At 42.8% G+C, this 20,136-nt stretch overlaps 1 protein-coding gene across 1 annotated transcript in view; it reads right to left on the bottom strand.

Annotated features, from left to right (window-relative positions):
- Positions 1 to 20,136, bottom strand: part of LOC148342219 (uncharacterized) — a 343,669-nt gene that overhangs the window by 80,883 nt on the left and 242,650 nt on the right. The gene's annotated exons all lie outside the window — the stretch shown is intronic.

The following is a 20,136-nucleotide window of genomic DNA, read 5'->3' as shown; positions in this document are numbered from 1 at the left end:
CTACCACGCGCATTTCACTCCCCAGGTCACGTAAATCACAGCCACTTCGTTCACCTCGTCCACCGTCGTTTTCTGCACCTTGTCACGTTCCCATTGCGTTTCATAGTCCACGCTCACCAGCACCCGTAGTCTCGGTCCCTCGTGTCTCCCGTTCCCCTGAATCCCGATAGCGGCAGGCTGATCGGGATCAGGTCCCCCGTCTCGGCTGCGCCCGGCCCACCTGCTGCGCCCGGCCCGCCGCAGCCTCCACGTCAGCTGCAGCAACCCACGTCATGCTGCCCGACGACTCGCCGCCGCTCCAAGTTCCTGTTTCGGCTGCACCCAGTCCGCCGCCGCTCCAAGTTCCTGTCTCGGCTGCGCCCGGCCCGCCGCCGCTCCAAGCTCCTGTCTCGGCTGCGCCCGGCGATCCGCCGCCGCTTCTCGTCTCAGCCTCGGCGGCGCACTCCATGTGGCGACCTGGGCCTCCCGGACGTCCGCCTGAATGGCCACGGCTGGACTCGCTGGTCTGGCCTCCCGGACATCCGCCTGACCGGTCTCGATCGCGGGCCATGGGCCCGCCTCCCGGCCCCTTCCGCCCACCCTCGTTTTTGGAATTTTTTTCTTTTTTGTTTACGTGTTTGGGACATCTGGGATCCTTCAGGGGGGGTACTGTCATGACCCGTTTGGTCATGTCAGGTCTTTGTTTGTCCCGTTTCAGTCATGCCATGTCTTTGTTTTGTTGTCCCAGCTGAGTGGGGGCGTTTCCTCCAGGGCTCGTTCCCTTCCCGTGTCATCATGGCTGGAGAGACGCGCCCACCAGCCACACACCGGTTCCTCATCAGTCACGCATCTGTGTCACATTGACTGTTAATTACCCGGACTACTTAAGCGCTCAGGGCCGACGGCTTGTTGTCGGAACATTGCTTCCTTTGCCTGAATGTCACGGTCGCTTCCTGATATCGTTCTCGTTCTCGTTCTCGTTCTCGTTCTCGTTCTCGTTCTCGTTCTCGTTCACGCCCTCGCTCATAGAGATTGTCACTGTTTCCTTGTCAGTTTTGTTCAGCCTAGTCGCATTTAGTTCCTCTTTCGTTATTTTGCACTTTGTCACGTCTGTTTGTTTCTCCCAGCACCTGCTTTGCCCTCTTAAGTTCACTCATTAAATTCCTTTTAAGTTACCCTTGCCTGGCTTCACTGCGTTTTGGGTCCTCCTCGCTACAAGCGCCCCTGACAGACCCCCGGATGAGTGGCAGAAAATGGCTGGATGGATGGAATAATTTAAATTGCACACATATTCAAAAGAACAAATTTGTTCAGAAATATTCAAGTGTGAAATAAAAAGGTTTAAATTGTTGAGAATTTTACATATTAAAATAATTTAATAAATATTGTATTATTACATAAGCAAGCTTAAATATAAATTGAAATAAATAAAAAAAAAGTCGTGTATTTTTAAATGGCCTAATTTAGATATGGGATGTAATTCTCTTTATGAAACTATGAAGGGACTGGAGCTCACAGAAGTGACAAGTCTTGGTGCTGAAGTTCCGATGTAACCAGATACTGCCCTGAGAGAAAATAGGCCTGAGCATTGTTTATGGTGGGGGCAATTCTCTCGCCAGGTCAGTGACCTTCCAGGGTATGAGAGTAATTTAAGGTGGTCACGAGTAGACTGGTCGTACCAAAGGGGAGACGCATCTGCTCTCCCTCTGGGGGACTTTTGGAGGGAAATCCCAAAGATTAGCGGGATGGGAATGCATATGCAACAAGGGAAAATTAGATATTCATGTCCTATTTGGGCCTTCCCTATAAGAAGGGAATGTCTGAGAGGGGGCTCGCACGTGTGCGGAGCGCACACACGCACACGTTTTTGGGGAGACTTCTTTTGACATCAGCATGTGACGAGAATAAAATCTTTCTTCTTTCTTTTGTTCTTTTTCATCACCAATCCAGCCTTGCTCGGCTGCCTCTCCGGAAGGCAGCAAGGACCCACACTTCAAAGACAAAATATACGACATATTGAAAGAAAAATAATACTCAAATATTGAAATAAGTATAGAATTAAATGAATAAACAACAAAGAAATAAATACCTCCTGGAAAATATCATTATTTGCAACATTTGTCAACATTTTTCTTTCTTGCACATTATTAAACAGTCGTAATTTTTTTTTTTTTTTACTTTTACTTTTTAAGTTACTTCAGTGCATTTCACACCTGTGCCTTCGGGGAATTCCTACTTTGTTCTACTTGAATAAATCCCCATCAAAATACCATCATTTATGACACCACGGCTGGACAAATATTATCCAGAAACACACTTACGCACCACTGAGTGAGTGTTGGACGATATAGCTTCTCTTAAAAGGTCCGACTTGAAAATGTCCTTGCAAGTTTATCTGCAATTAAATTCACACTTTTCCCTCCTTCGGCCATTGTGGTTTCAAAAAAGCAAGAATATATTTCAGACGACTTTTGGGTGTGTGGATTCGGCATAACGCCGCCCCCTCACGAGTGAGTATCCAATCACAAAACGCGTTCATCACCTTCAGCATAAGGCCAGCGAAAAGGCTCACTGTAACCAACTCGTGATCTGATTGGCTATCGCAACCGTCTAACAAATATGAAAGCTCATTGACTTTGACAGAAGAGATGCCCGCACAATTGCATCTTAAGGCCTCGGAACGAATAGTGCGCGCTCCTGGTTTTGTGAAACCTGCCCGGCAACACGAGCTAGCGGAATTCTGATTGGATTCAAAACTCTCACCTAAAAATACAACGCTCAGCTATAATATGACATCAATGCGATGATTATGATCATTTATTTTTATTGATTATGTTTGGCCAGCAGAGAAGGCCTTGAAGGCCCAACACTGAGTTACTTAATAGCCTAAATTAAACTTTACTTTCATCAATACAGTTAAAGTTATGCTTTATTGTAGGCGTTGTCAGGTTCGCCGGTAGGCGAGCAGGAGGGGAAGTCACGACGACGTACGGCGAGGAGGAGGCGGACCCAAAAGGCGAGGAAGCAAGGATAAGGATAACTTAAGGGAATTTATTAAATGAATTCAACGAGGGCAAACAAGCGTGGCAGGGTGCAAAATCAAAGACAAACTAAACGTGACAAAACTGGATTGAGGACGAGAACAAAAACCGGAACAAAATAATGAGGGACGTGAACGAGAGCGAAGATTAAACACATGAACAAGATCGGAGCGTGATCGTGACAGTCCATAGGGAGCAAAATGGAGCTACACGGGAAAAATGACCCGACACTGAGTTGTCGATCAGGGAAGCTTAAATAGTCCGTAATCAGGGGAGCAGATGGCGATCAGGTGTGTGATGGTTAACGGGGAGCAGGTGTGTGGCTGGCGAGGATGAGTGCTGAGGGGAAACCCCCCGAAAACAAGCAAAACAATAACACAAAAGCATGGAATGTCAAAAATGATAACACAAACCCTGTTAAACTTAGGGGCCGCTTGACATCGCCCGTGCCCGGGGAAGGTGCTCCTATTCGGCGTAACTGTCACGCACGTCGGCCGGCCTCCTCCGGAGCTCTCGTACGGTCCGAACCGCGCGAAACGTCGCCCCGCATCGTGTCCGGGGGAACGTGCTCTTCTTCGTCCACTCTCCTCTTCGCCCACGCTCTTCTTCGGCACACGCCGGCCGTCTAACCGCTCCAGCGCCCCGTCGTGCCGCTCGGCGAAACTACAATGCCCCCGAATATTTTTTAGACCTGCGAAGCACTGAACCCGCGAAAGGTGAACCGCGAAGTAGCGAGGGTTCACTGTATTTCCCATTCAAGAAAATGTGGCTCCAGGAACTTAAGGGTGCCACTTCCAAAAAAAAATAGAAAACTATCTCCTGTGGAAATATATCAAGTGGTAAGCATTGAGTTAACATCTTTTGCCTTTTTTTCTTAAAACAAAGAGTTATCAGCCTAAAAAAACCGGAAAGCCTCATTATCCAAGTAAACCAGGTCAACATATTCAGTACACAATCAATAAAAATGGCTGTCCTCATGAAAAACTAATTCAAAATGAGCTTTGACACCACTTTTTCTTTTGAATATTTTTTTAACTTCTCTTGATGAGAAAAATGAGTTTGTGACTGCCCTGCCAGTACCTTAAATCTGTGTTGGAACGAAGTCAGGGCCATTGGGATTTGGTAGATTATTTCACACATCTGGGCTTTGTGTTTTCCTTTAAATAATGTTTGTGCAACCACATTTAAGCACTCCTTCACAACTTCCCCATCACTTGAACGTTTTTTATGTTTCCCCAAAATCCATGATACCTTTACTGAATATTCGTTTGCATGCTGGGATGTAAACGAAAATGTAAAAATCTGTTGTACTGCACTCGAAATTCGATGTTTTTGCCGGCGCTCACCTCAAACGTCAGCGGATAACTGTGCACAAAAGCGCGGTGCTTTGTTTCGTTGTGGCGCTTCGCAATGTTGCGACGGTTTCGGAGCATATGATGCACACTGGTTTTGAATTGGCTGCAGCCAGAACGAAACTAAATTTCTCCGTCCATTCATTTAAAACAAGACGCATCGACCTCGCTAACTTTTTAGCAAGGCATACTGTCAGCAGCATTCTCTTCCGGTCTGCTGCGCAATTGGCAGTGGATCGTAAACAAAAGATTTGATTGGCTCAAATCAGAGACGCCTTTTCCGTATTTACTAGAATTGCAGCGCCAACGTTTGCGAATGCGCCCTGAAAAAAAAAAAATTCATCATAGATTGGGCATGGGTCCGGTCCGAACCATCCCGCGGTCCGAATCCATTTGGTGATGCCTGATATATAACATTATAATATTCTAATATCTAATATTTCTTAGCTGTATGAACTACAAACATGGGGGTTGCCTAGCTGCATGCTCTTGACCTAGCTGTATGCTATTTTCTTAGCTGTATTCTATTTCTTAACCGTATGCTATTTCTTAGCTGTGTGGACTACAAACATGGGGGCTGCTGGAAGTAGGATGGATGTGACGTACAGGAGGCGGGAGGGGTGGAGACATCACCCTACATTTATGACAGAAGCGTGATTCTGTAGGGCTGGGAAATGTTAGAGGGGCGTGAAAATATTTGATAAAAGCATGCTTCTGTAGGGTGGGTTTCAAATTTCAAAAAATTTTACAAGGCGCTAGCTCTACTAGACAACGTCAGGGGAGGGACTTCACTGGTCACCACACTACTTAGAGTCACGGTTTCAAATCAAAACCTAAAAAAAACTCAGCATACAAGCAAACAATGAAACAAAGAAATAAGATTAACACAAAACATGTATCTCTCATGCCATCTATCTACCCAAAAGAAATAAAAATAACACAAAAAGATTATAGCAATGGCTTCTTGGGAGCCACTCAGACTCAGCCAATCATATGGCTGTTTCGAGAGATGTGCTGTTGTGCTTTGGGCATTTTGTCTGTTGTCTAAACCTGGGACGTTTCTTGCTTGCAATAACATAAATGATAAGACAGACTACAACATTGTAGACAGCCCTTTTGTCCAGCTTTCTCCGACACCATCACCCAAACACCATAGTCACAATGTAGAGTCACGGTCAATTAGAAGCATAGATAACTCACACTTTGTCCAGCAGGGTGTGCTAACATGCACTCCGAACAGCCCAATGAGTAAAAGGGTTGATGGTCGCGAGTGATACTTAGTCCATATAATGGGCGCGTTGCTTTACAAGGCGCTTTGTTTGTTTTGCGGAAGATTCAGGACTTTAAAGAGCGCCCTATGGGCCGGAAAATACGGTATGTGGAAAAGATCCTAAACCATTTTGACATGCAAATGTGTAGAACAAGGGAAACACCCTGCAAACAAAAACTAGACTACACTGAAGATGCGCCGAGAATGACTGATGTGAAAATGTACAGAGAAGCGGTTGGCAGTCTCATATATTTGGCCACCGGCACACGCCCTGATCTATGTTTTGTGGTGAGCCGACTATCGCAACATTTTTCTGAACCCACAGATGAGCACTGGATCACGGTCAAACATGTCTTGCGTTATCTCAGAGGTACAACCGACGGACACCTCTGTGTCCAAAAGAGCTACGAGGGTCTAGGCCTTCGAGCTTACAGTGATGCAGATTGGGCATCAGACGCTACTGATGGATGCAGTACCACGGGGTATTGTGTGAGTATGTGTGATGACAGTGCACTGGTCTCATTAAGGACCAAGAAACAACAAACAGTAGCACTATCTACCTGTGAGGCAGAATACATGGCTTTAGCCCTAACAATACAGGAGTGTATATATTTGAAACAACTATTGAAAGGTATTGATGACTATGTGTACACGAAAACTGTCATTCATGAGGACAATTAAGGGGCTAGCGCACTTGTGAGGAACCCTGTATACAGGCAGAGGTGTAAACATGTGGACATCAAATATCATTTCATTAGATCCATCATAAAAGATGTTGGAATTTATCTTTATATCAATGTTAGAATTTAATTTTAAACCAATGTAAACTCGAATTAGTAATCTGACTCCAATTTGCGACCTTAACCAACTCTCACTCATCCAACAATATGCGCGCTCGTTCTGCAATAGAAAGGTATCAGGAAGCCGGCATTGTCACGCACGAATGGATTTATTCCCAATACACAGATTTCTACATGGCACCTGGATCTCGAGTCCCTCTCAATACAACTCTACACCTCTCTTGCCACCAGCGAATGTGTTCTAACCCCGAGTTGCCCAGTAATGATTCATACTATACAACATGCAAAATGGCACAGACAAAGGCATCCTGGCATGATTCTATTGGCTATGTGTATTGCAGTTAACTTTAGCTCACTCTCATTGGTCTTTCTCCTCCCGCCGAATCCCGTGGCTCCTCCTGCGTGCGATCCCCCGATGGCCGCTCCTTCCCGGAGTCATCTCGTCTCGCTCAGCACCTTCTGCTTCTAAAACATTCCATTCTTGCACAACCCCCGCAACCAGTTTCGCTTCACCAGTCACACTCTCAGCATTTTACAATATCACATTTTCATACATTGGATGCACCAACATCTAATGAACTATGTTAAGCTCAAACTCTTATATTCCTTTAATAGTCAAAAGTATGAAATCCTTTAAGTGTAACCGAAGTTTAGACCATGCTAATGACCAGACACTCAGGAGAGGAATGCAGGAAGATTGGATCACAGCTGCACCACAGGAGGTGTGAACGAGACCCCTCTGAAACAATGGACTTCCATGCCAGGATCACAAAAGTGGCTCCGAGCAGTCTAACCTTTGTTCAGTTTTAAATTGACTGCCATTTACATTATCCTTTACACCTTATCAGTGTAATGTCCCTGTTACAATTAAGTCGCCGTGCAATGTGGATGTTGTGTGATGGAATGTCATTTTATTTTTTTTCATTTCAACTATTAAAGCAGCGGTGAGGCCTGCTCGAACACACGGAAATCCAATTGTTGTGATTAACATGCAAATGATTTCATGAGCCCTGTGTGTCTGCAGCCAAACAAGGTCATAAAAGCATTTTTTGCAATCACTGCTCAAATGGCTTATAATAATAATTTGGCAGTGTTAAGATGCTTTGTTAATACAATCTTGTAGGTATCTTCTCAACTTCCAACCTACACAACCCATTCCATGGCCATGACGATACCGTTGTTTTAAAGATTACCAAGGCTTGTTGGACCTTTCTCTGCCACATAAATTACAGCCCTGAGAGGCACTGGGCCTCAACTTTATCTATGAAGGGTCATGGATTTAATTGGGGTCACCGAGGCGTCCCAAGGAAGGAGTTTACAGAAAAGTGGTCTGGCAATATCTTTTTTTTTTTTATCACTGACAATGCGCCCGTTTAAAGTTTTGATGTTTGTGTAAATTCGCCCTTGCTTATTGATTCTGATATTAAAGTCTAATTGTGTCAGTGTATCACAGCCTAATAAGTAAAACGCATGTTGATGTAGAACTCCTTCTATACACACTTTTATGTTTGTTTTTTATGTCACGTGATCCTCCGTTGCTACCACAACTCATCCTGAAAAGTTAATGTTTGGAACAAGACTTACTGCTTTCTCCTTTTTTTTTTTCTTCTGCTCAACACGTTCATGCTTTTTGTGCATAATTTAGAATTTTCTTTTCCATTTTACAAGTTGGCCAATTTAAATTACCGTATTTTCGCACCCAAAAGACGCGCCTAGTCAAAGGGCGCAGTACCAGTGGAGGGTGCTATTTCTGTATTTGTTACATAGATAGAACACGCCGTCTCATTGGGCGCTAACAGAACCGAGCAGTCTCGCTGGCTGCTCAGTCGCCCTCGCGTGTTTTTAAAATGGCAGCGGGAGTTCAGTGGTACTTTATTTTAGCTTTTAACAACGTGCTGAAGTTGTCCTCATCCAAAAATGCACCAAGTCCTTGTCTTCTCTATCCAAGATAAACAGCTGGACACTTCGCCATTAAACACGAGAGTCATTATCAATCTGCCTCGCCATCTCGCTGCGGCGCAGCCCCTCAGATGGGATGCCGACACAATGCCGGCGTGAGCAAATCACTAATCAACAAACGATGTGCGGTCACGGAGTTACATCAAAACTAAAACTATCACCCCAAATCAACTGAATAGCATAATAGTGTAGGCCCAGCAAAATTCCGCCTCCCAGCCTACCATACAATACCTTAGTTAACATGCATGCACACTAAAACAGAAGATAGCATGGCTAGCGTGGCTAGCTGTTTTGAAAAAGGCAACAGGAGCAAAACTGAGTTTGGTTGTATTTTATTTAACAATGTACTCACGTTAATATTGATCAGTCATCCACAAATCCTTCAAAATCATCGTCTTCCGTATCAGATACAAACAGTTGGGCAAGTTCTCCCACAAACACGCCAGGTTCCCTCTCGTCATTGTCCAATTCTGTGTCGCTGCTGAGCGGCTCCTCGGATGTAATGCCGGCTTTCGCGAAAGCTCTTACAATAGAGCTAGCAGACACGTTCGTCCAAGCACCTACAATCCACTCGCAAATTGTGGCATAACTTGCTCTTCGCTGTCTCCCAGTCTTTGTGAAGCTGTGTTCGCATTCCGCCATCCATCGCTCCCACGCAGCACGCAACTTCACTTTGAACGCCCTGTTTATACTAATGTCGAGTGGTTGGAGTTCCTTTGTCAAGCCTCCCGGGATGATGGCAAGCTCTGAGTTCATATGCGTGACTTGGTTTTTCACAGCGGCTGTCAGATGGGCACGCATGGAGTCACAGACCAACAGCGACGGTGACGCATGGAAAAAACCACCGGGTCTCTTTACGTACACCTCACTCAGCCACTCTCTCATTTTGTCCTCGTCCATCCAGCCCTTTTGATTGGCCTTGATGATAACGCCGGCAAGAAACTTCTCTTTAGGCAGCGTCTTCCGCTTAAAAATCACCATAGGTGGCAATTTTTGTCCGTTAGCATGGCAAGCTAGCACAACAGTAAAAGCCGACTTCTCGTGCCCCGTTGTGCGGATTGCTACCGTGCTGACCCCCTTCTTCTCCACAGTGCGGCTCACCGGGATGTCGAAAGTTAGCGGCACCTCGTCCATGTTGGTGATGTGGCTGGGCTGGATACGTTTGTCGGTAATCTTTTTGCTGCAGTAAGAGCGGAAGGCGACCATCTTCTCCTTGTAATCCTCTGGGAGTTGCTGCGCGACGGTCGTCTTTGCCCGGATGGATAGATGGCGCCGTTTCATAAAACGAAAACACCAAGACGCCCCTCCTTGGAAATGTTCGATGTTCAATTCGCCAGCAAGCATTACTGCCCTCTGTCGAATGGTGATAAGATAAGATAAGAGATAAGATGTCCTTTATTAGTCCCACAATGGGGAAATTTGAGGTGTTACAGCATGATGGTAGATACGCTTCTCCCAGCTGTTCTGTGAGCAGCAATCCATTGCTCGAGCTGGTCTTCCAACACGGGCCACCTTGCCTTGCTTCCACGAAAACTCAGTGTAGTTTTCTTGACTTGCGAACCATGGATTCGTTGATTTTTAATTCCCTCGCAGCTGCTCGATTCCCATGAACATTTGCGTAGCTGATAGCTTGCAGCTTGAACTGTGCTTCGTAAGAGTGTCTCTTCATTGATGCCATTTTTGCTGATTAATTGCCTGAGCAACGTGTTGCACCTGGTATACATAGAGGCATCGGGGCTGCTTTGCACTGGGGGGGTGCCTTTGCATTGTCATTCACGCCCATCTCCCCTCTCATATCCGCCTGTTGTCGTTCACGCCCATCGTTCCCCTTTCACACCCCCTGCTGTCGTTAGCCACGCCCGCCTTCTCTCTCTATATAAGCGGTGTGCAGGCAGTAAATGTTCGCAGTCAGCCCAGCGGTGCACTTGTTGCACTTGGTCCACATAATGGGCACTCCACCTCAAAAGGCGCCCTGGCTTTCTTGGACGAGTTTCAGGACTTTAAAGTGCGCCTGATGACTGCGAAAATAAGGTAATCCAATGTATAAAAAATATAATATAGCATTAAAAAAATATTTGGTATATTTGACAAAATGATACGTTTTTTCCGAAGTGAGATCCTGCTTAGCAACAAACCCCAAACGCTTGATGGAGCTCAATCTAGAAAGTGGTTTTAGCAAGTCAGAAATGTATTCAGAAAGTGAAATATTAAATGTATGTGAGGGCATATTTGAAGAGTTTGAGTTATGTTCAATGGACCATACATATACGAGCCAGCCAAACACAGCGAGAAAACCAGCACTGATTCCAGTCGCCATCAAGTTGCCAACTCCTGACATTCCAAAACCTTTGAGAGAAACTGAGACTATTTGCGTTTCTCTTTCTGGTTCTTTTTATAGTTCAACTTCTAGTTCAGTTTTTCACCTTTTCACACAGTGTCATGAAAGCCAGTTGATCAAGTGGAACAAGTGATTTTATTGATTGTGGAAGGCACCGATTTCATAAGCACCGTTTCTTCTCACACCTTTTCCATTAAGTACGATTAAAAAGAAAACTGAAAAGCATAATGTTAACAAATGTTGTTCCAGGCAAAGGCAATTAATTTCATTTACATGTTTGATGTAAACACACAAAAAACTCATCATCACTCAGACACAATGGTTCTTCTGACACTGATCACATTGGCTTAATGTCAATAAAAAAGCTTTGCAAAATTCAATATAACATATTTGATTCAAAATCACATTTACATCTTGCCACAAAGAGTCAGTTCCTTCAGTTTTTTGTTGTCTTTTTTTAAGCTTCAAGGATCGCTGCAATTCTCACCAGCACAATTGTGACTCTCAGCACCATTTTTAGAAAAGAATTTTTTAGCACAAACCCTGCAACTGAATGGCTTGTCTCCAGTGTGTGTTCTTGTGTGGCTCGTTAAATACGACTTACGATAGAAACTCTTTCCACAAACTGAGCAGGAAAAAGGTTTTTCTCCACTGTGTGTTCTTGCGTGTTCTGTTAAATGTGCCTTTTGAGAGAAGCATTTTCCACAAACTGAGCAAGAAAAAGGTTTTTCTCCACTGTGCGTTCTTGTGTGGATTGTTATCTCAAACTTTCGAGAGAAGCTTTTGCCACAAACTGAGCAAGAAAAAGGTTTTTCTCCAGTGTGCGTTCTTGTGTGCCTTACAAAATGAGACTTTCGAGAGAAGCATTTGCCACAAACTGAGCATGAAAAAGTTTTTTCTCCACCGTGTGTTCTTGTGTGCCTTACTAGAGACTTTTGAGTGAAGCATTTACCGCAAATTGAGCAGAAAAGAGGTTTTTCTCCACTGTGTGTTCTTGTGTGGATTGTTACATCAAACTTTCGAGAGAAGCTTTTGCCACAAACTGAGCATGAAAAGGGTTTTTCTCCACTGTGTGTTCTTGTGTGCCTTACTAAATGAGACTTTTGAGTGAAGCATTTACCGCAAACTGAGCATGAAAAAGTTTTTTCTCCACTGTGTGTTCTTGTGTGCCGTTTTAAAGACAACTTTGAAGTTGATGATTTCCCACACTGAGAACATACCCAATTGTCAGTGTGACATGCCCTTTCACCTTTGCCATGCCCATCATCATCATTAGTATCATCATCGTCAAGAGCATCTGATAATGTGTCCTCACTATGTGCTTGTGATGGCCCCCAGTGGTCTTCATCACCTTCTGTTGTCACGTGACTACTTGAACTGCTGCTTGTAGGCTCCGCCCCTCTGTTGTCCTCACTCTCATCCTTGTTTTCATCTTCAGTCTTTATAGGGACAACGTTCACTGGTGACTTGTTGATCTCCTCCTCCTCCTCCTCCTCCTCTTTGATGTGAGTCCAGTCTGGCTCCTCTTTCACAGAACGGAGATTGTATTCACTGACGTCTGCAGGACACAAAAAGACAAATTTGGTTTGGTCAAGTCAAAGGTCAGGCGGCGACTTTGTCTTATATTGTTTCTACCGTGCTACCTTGACTTGTGCCTGCCGCATACGGAGCAACGCGTGCGACCCCGATTTGGACCGGACCATGGGGACATTTCACAAAATTACGTCCTACGATGTAAACCTCCCTTTCCTAGCAGCACAACAGTGATAAAAGAAGCATTTAAAAAGGAAGCACGCTGCGGCTAATGCCCGATTTCATTCCTGACATGGTCACAGATGTTTCCGGAAGCGAGCTGAAGTTAGCACACACAGGCTATTGTGTGCGTCTGATGGAACACCTGTTGTGGGACCCGAACATATTAATGGGGGCCATCGCAACATGTCATTAATAGAATAGAAATCCTTTTCGAGAAATATGTTTACAAGTATTTCTTTTTGCATTTCGAGATAGTTTCATCGTGGGTACTTTTTGCTTTCATTGTAATCTGGATACCAAAAAGAATTAAAGGGGCCCTGGCATCATAGTCACTATTTATTGCATGATTTACGTTTGTTTTGTTTTTTTTTCCCCAAAATGACTTTTAGCCTGCTAGTACGTTCCAACATTCCCCTTTTTACGAAAATTTCTCTTTCTAAATACAATTTAAAACAAAATTACGTTTGAAGAGACAAAATCCCTACACATAAGCATTAAGCAACAACACTTTCACTCTGACTTTCATGTTGACATATTTGAATTATGACTGTATACAGTGAACCCCCGGTTATCGCGGTTAATGGGGACCGAGACCACCCGCGAAAACTGAAAATCCGCGAAGTAGCGTCGCACCTTCAAAAAAAAAAAAAACACCGTATATAAATACTTCTATATCTATATATATATAAATATATATATATATATATATATATATAGGTGCGAAGTAGCAGCACACCTTCAAAAATGCTTAAAAAAAAAAATATATATATATATATATATATATATATATATACACACTGGTAGCGAGAGAGAGAGTGAAATTCATGTTATAACAAAAAAAATTATTATTAAAACTTATTATTTTTTTTATTCCCCAGCCATTATTTTTGTATTTATTCAATTACTTCTTTTTGTATTTATTTAATTACTTCGACTTTTACCTGGTGGTATGCCGTCCGGTGTGCCCTGTGAATGTTATGATCCTCCAGCAGAACTGGAGGATTGAACAGGACTCTCCAAACGCAGACCCGGGAAAAAAGGTGGTGATACAAAGATATTTATTATAATCACTATATAGTCAGTGTAATCAGCGCGTTTCGCAGCAGCTGACGGCATGGCGCGAGACGATCGCTGGAGGAACGCCCACACAGCTGAAAAAACAAAAACACGCGGCATGACAGGCACAGATCATGACAGTGAAATGATAGGTGGCATTCTTCATTTATTCATTCATAACTGACAGCCTCGCTCTCCGCCGGTGCCCGGGCGGAAGGTGCTCCTATTCGGCTTACTGTGACGCGAGCATGCCCTCCTCCTTGGGAGCTTCCATTCGGTTAAACTTAGGGGCCGTTTGGCACCGCCCGTGCCCGGGGAAGGTGCTCATCTACGGCTTAACTGCCACGCACGCCGGCCGGAGCTCTGAGACGGTCCGAACCGCGCCAAACGTCGCCACCAATCGTGTCCGTCGCCACCAATCGTGTCTGGGGGAACCTGCTCTTCTTCGTCCACTCTCCTCTTCGGCGCACGCCGGCCGTCTAACCGCTTCAGCGCCCCCTTGTGCCGCTCGGCGAAACTACAATGCCCCCGAATATTTTTTAGACCCGCGAAGCACTGAACCCGCAAAAGGTGAACCGCGAAGTAGCGGGGTTTCACTGTATATTAAATTAAAAATATTATAAGCGTTCCCTGAATTATTTTGGAACTGCAATGATGCTTAACTGCCACAGGGTGTCAGTAATGAGTAACAAAGTAACACAAGACCTCCCACTGATACATCATCATTGTCATTTGGATAAATTACCGGGAACTTTGAGTTGTGGGGGAGTGGCAAACCACCTGAGCCACAGGAACTTTATTACCAGGGACTAAATGTTCCTGTGCTTGTTGGTAGAAAAGGGGGTTGTGACGTTCTCCCTTTTTAAGCCGATAGTAAGCCAAAGATGCAGACGCATTCCTTGCAGCATGCGCTTGTTCACCGATGAGATCCGTGCAACCCTGGATGGATGCATTCAATGTATTTTAAATGATTGGATGGGGAGAAACTACGCACACGTGCACAAAACAGTGCAGGGCCACCCGAGGTTCTTTGACTCTCACCCGACCAAGACAGTACAAAGTTAATAAATAAAAAAGACAGATACGTATTTCATTTTTAAAAAGAAAAACTTAATATTTTGTGTTTTATCCACTAAAATTGATCAACCGCCATTGACGTTTTCGCGGCAGTGTGCACATTTTTAGAGTCCGGCGGAATTCCTTCTGTAAGGAATTGCTTGAACAAAATATAAAAACCAGAAAATGTTATTTTGTTATTTTAAATGTAAATTTTATACTGGGGAAAAACATGGAGTTCACCCCCCACTATTGGTTATTCTTTGGCATATATTTTCTGCACTGATTACATTTGACATGAACAATCGCTCAGCAGACCTGCAAGTAAAAGGCAATATTTAAAAATAAAACGGCAATAACCTTGAACACATTTCCCCAAACAAATTAATGTTGTGATGCATATTTTTAACGATAGAAAGTCGTTCTATACAAAGCAAATGAGAGTTAGACGTGTACAAACCTGCTTTGAGTGGCACAACACGAGGCTGTTTACTAACTTCACCCAGCAGTTGAAGATGTTGCTTGTTTTCTTCTTTTATTCCACAAAGTTCCTCTTTGTACTTGGGTGTCGTTCTCTCACACATTTTCAAATGATAATTCCAAAAAATCCGCACTTGATCTCTGCTTGGCGATGAGTCATGTGCCTCTTTTCGTTAGCGGCTAGCTAGCTAACAAGCTAGGCTAACTACACCGAAAAGCATCAACACGCGAAGATTGAGGTTATCGGGACACAAAAACTTAATGAATTATGTCGTAGTCCTTTAGAGTAGCACTGGACATCCTTTGAGAAAATTACAGTCAGTTCCACACTAAATCAGAAGAATTTAGCGGGGGGTGTTTTTGTTCCGGTGTGGACGGGTCGGTGGATGTGGTCGAGGTCCTTCGGAGGCTGCGCGCTTGCTAATGACGTCATGATTTAAACACGTGTTTTTCAAATATATTTCTTTGCCTCTGTGTTTGTTTTTACACCTGGCTGTTCTCTTTTAATATATATTCTATGTAATATTTTAATTCGGTTGATAAAAAAAATGTAACAAAATAACTAAAATAACGCCACAAAAGCGCGTCAGTTCCGACGTCACTTCCGCCTATTTCCCGAGAAACCGCTGCTGGAACAGCAGTGGGACGTTTACGTTTCTCCGACCGAACTTGCAACGATGCTGTGGTTCACTCGGGCTGCAGGATTGTATGAATATAATGTCGGCATATACTAGCAGTGCTTCTCAATTATTTCACGCCCGCCCCTACCAAGAAGAAAAAGATTCGCGCCCCCCCACCACCAATTTTTTTCTGTCTTTGTATATTGAGATTAGATTGTCAATATAATATCCCTTAACTAACCTACATTGATAAGAAATTTAATTTCGAGAACTATTATCGTGAGGATCTCGAAGCTCAGTACTCTGTTGTGCAAATATTGATGAGATGACAAATATTTGTCATTTCATTATCCTCACCGCTTATCCTGAACAGGGTCGCGGGAGGGTGCTGGAGCCTATCCCAGCTGACTTCGGGCGAAAGGCCCACTACACCCTTAACTGGTCGCCAGCCAGTCACAGGACGGACATAGACACCGTCACTGAGAGGGAACTGAACCAACGTTGCCTGCACACAACTCAGGCGAGTGTACCACTACACGATCAGTGACATGATAAATATTTACTAATACGTTTTTTGCCAAAATCTTTTGTAAATGTAGCCATAATTGGGCATGGATTTAATTTATTTGTTCCTTGTTAGTTATTTATATGTATAGTTAATTTATGAAGTTAAGTAATTTACATATTAGTATTTGCATTTAATTCTATACATAGTATTGCATTGTTTGGAGGACACGCCCTTGCCTTCCGTTTCCCTTTAAATACTTCCCGGTTTTGGCCCCACACGTGTATAGATGATCAACTGGTTTGACCCTGCGGTCACTTCAGCAAAACTTTATTAAGAATAGAGACAAGGAGGACAAATTATCACCTCAACAATTCACCCTTCAATTCCCTCTTTTGCGGCAGCAGCCAACGAGGTATTTTTTTCGTTTCTATATTGTTTCAGTATGTGACATTAGTTACTTTGTTGTTTTTATGAATGTATTGTCAATTGTATTATTTATTTGTGTACAGTTTTCACGGTGTGATGGAGTAAGACGCCTTCATTAAACCAGTTACAAAAAGAAACCCATTTGTGTTTGTCGTGCCTGCGGAGGGAGTTTCAGTGAAAACTCGACAGTGAAAACGCGTCTGTTTCACCAACGCAAGTGGACAGAAGATGGCGCCGGAGACTGCTTCAACGCTCGTCGAACAGCACGATGGCCGCCTACGATGACGTCGTCACGTCAACGGCAAGAAGTGAACGCTAAGCTCAATTCGCATTTCACACACAAGCAAGACTGTTGCATCGGAGCTACAGTTACAGGAAGAAGCCACAAGAAGCTTGGACTGTTGTTAAGAAACTAATCCAAGGAAAGGGCGATTTTTGTAATTGTGCTATTTAGTTAGTGTGTGAGTAAAGTGTGGGTTGATTGTATAATAATTACAAATAACCACTAGGGATCAATATTTTACATGGTTTACATTGATTGGGAGTATTATATTGACTGTTCAATATGTGCACCGATTCCAAGTTAAAGTAAGACTGCATATCTGGAAACTAATCTTCATACAAATGATGATCCTACACAAGAAAGAGACCTGCTCCTTCTCAGAGCTGAATATAATAAATTGTCGGCTGATAGAGTAGCTCATAGTCTTTTGTGGTTGAGAAGGGCCTATTATGATCAAGGCGAGAAAGCGGGTAAGTTGTTATCTTGGCAAGTTAAAAAAAGACATACCGACAGAGCTATCAAGAGCATTACAACCCCATTGGGAAATATATCTATGGATCCATTGGAAATTAATGATACCTTTAGAGAATATTACCAATTTCTGTATAAATCCGACATGTCAAAAACACCAGAAGATCAAAATGAATTCCTGGATCAGTATCAGTTTAAAATATTACTAGATGAATTTAAAAAAGAACTTGATAGCGATTTAGAAATTGAAGAAATTTCTGAAGCCATTCAAAGTACAAAAAGTGGCAAAACTGGTGGAAATGATGGACTGCCCATTGAATTTTATAAAACTTTTAAAGAAAAGTTACTTACCCCTATATTGAATATGTATAATGGCTCACTTCAAAGTGGGATACTCCCGCCCTCCTTACGTCTGGCGATTATAACACTCATTTTGAAACCGGGAAAGCCCCCAATGGAATGTTCATCTTTTAGACCAATAAGTTTAATGAACTGTGATACTAAAATATTGTGCAAATTATTGGCTAAGAGGTTGGAAAAACACATACCATATCTGGTACATCATGATCAAAATGGTTTTGTACAGAAGCGTCAGGGATTTCATAATATACGACGGGTCTTGAATATAATACATGAAAAGTACAATACTAAGGATATGGCATTGCTGTCTCTAGATGCCAGACAGGCCTTTGATAGAATAGAATGGCCATATCTATTTAGTTTACTGCCGAGATATGGACTTGGTGCTAACTTTCTCAGATGGGTAAAACTGCTATATACTGGCCCGATGGCTAGTATATTAACAAATAACATTGCTTCAAAGCCAATCACTCTAGAACGATCTACTAGACAAGGATGCCCTCTATCACCTATGTTGTTCATTCTTGCCATAGAGCCCTTTGCGATGACGGTTAGAACGCATACGAGTATAGAAGGGATTAATTTAGGGGGGCAGGAACATAAAATATCATTATATGCTGATGATGTCATTCTTTTTTTAACAAACTTACACAATAGCGTCCCAAGTCTTATTAGCTATATAGACATATTTGGAAAATTATCTGGTTATGATATCAATTACTCAAAATCATCAATACTATTTCTAAAATAGGAAGAAAGGACAAACCCAACCGTAAAAACACCTTTTATTAACGCAAAAGAAGGATTTCTTTACCTCGGGGTGCAAATAACACCTTCAATTAAAACAGTGGTCCCTTCCAACTATCACCCTTTGATTGCAGAGATGAAGGAAACGCTGGATCGTTGGATGACTTTGCCTATATCAATAATTGGACGGATTAAATTGATAAAAATTAATATACTACCAAAGTTTTTATTTTTATTTCAGTCAATTCCACTGCAATTGTCAAATGCATTCTTTAATAAGATTAACAATACCTTTAGCACATTCATTTGGAGTAGTAAAAAACCCCGGTTGAGATTGCGACTACTCTACCTCCCATATGAACGAGGAGGACAACGGTTTCCGAATTTAAAATGGTATTATTGGGCTGCGCAATTGCGATCTATGGTGTTTTATTTTACAAATGAGATGAATCCATCATGGCTGTCTATCGAACAAGCCTCAGTGTCACTTCCCCTAAAGCTCTACTTATACTCAGCAAACCATAAAACCCTAAAAAAGGAGACTAAAAACCCGTTTGTGAAAAACTCTATTGATATCTGGTATAAAGCACATCATCATATTAAAGACACTCCTCTAATTTCACGTTTTACCCCTTTGAGGGGTAACTTAAATTTTGTGCCTGGCAGGGCAGATGGGGGTTTTAGGATATGGACAGAAAAGGGTATTGCAAGTGTGGGTGATTTATATAATAACGGTATATTGCTTACATTTGAAGAACTTGTACATAAATATCAAATTCATAAAAAGCATTTCTTTAAATATCTGCAACTCAAACATTTCATATCTGCAAAATACAAAACGATCAACATAGAACCTCCCCTTTCAAATTTGGAACGTCTGACACTTTCACACAGTGATGATTAAGGTTTAATTTCTGTGTATTACAACCTTTTGGTAACCCATGATGATGAATCCTCTATTGATAGATTACAGGCATGGAATTCTGATTTTGAGGAGGCTGTAACAGAGGAAGAATGGCATAGGGCATGCCTGAAAGCCCAGAAACAAACAGTTAATACTAGAATGAGACTATTACAGTATAAATGGCTGATGAGAACATACATTACACCTGTAAAACTGAACTCATGGTCTCCTGTTATACCAGACACCTGTATTAAATGTGTAGAGGGACGGGGTTCCCTCTTCCATTGCGTTTGGGAATGTCAGAAATTGCAAAAATATTGGAGAGGAGTAGGACAGACATTGTCAACTATAGTTGGAATTAACATACCTCATGTTGTGAAACTTTTTGAGCTGGGCATCTACCCCAAAGACTTTGTGGCTTGCACAAACATAACTACTTTGATTGACTTTGGATTGCTACAGGCCAGGAGACTCATTGCATTATACTGGAAAAAAACGGACGCACCTTCACTGGATCACTGGATAAAAGAACTGACAAACAATATGGCAATGGAAAAACTGACGTATGTCATGAGAGGGAGAGCAGAGGAGTTTGAGGAAATGTGAAAACCTTTACAAAACTTTGTGGGCCAGTGGGGTGCTCAACCACCCACTGTGCTGCCTGTTTTATTTTATTTATTTACTTTTTTGTTTATTTTCTGATGTTGTTGTCATGTGTATAATGTGTGAAA

This window comes from Idiotropiscis lumnitzeri, chromosome 2 (genome assembly GCF_059441095.1).
Source record: "Idiotropiscis lumnitzeri isolate Australia: NSW breed Sydney's pygmy pipehorse chromosome 2, RoL_Ilum_1.0, whole genome shotgun sequence".
NCBI classification, from domain to species: Eukaryota; Metazoa; Chordata; class Actinopteri; order Syngnathiformes; family Syngnathidae; genus Idiotropiscis; species Idiotropiscis lumnitzeri.
Note: the sequence above shows the minus strand (reverse complement) of the source record. Positions and strands in the feature narration are given on the sequence as shown.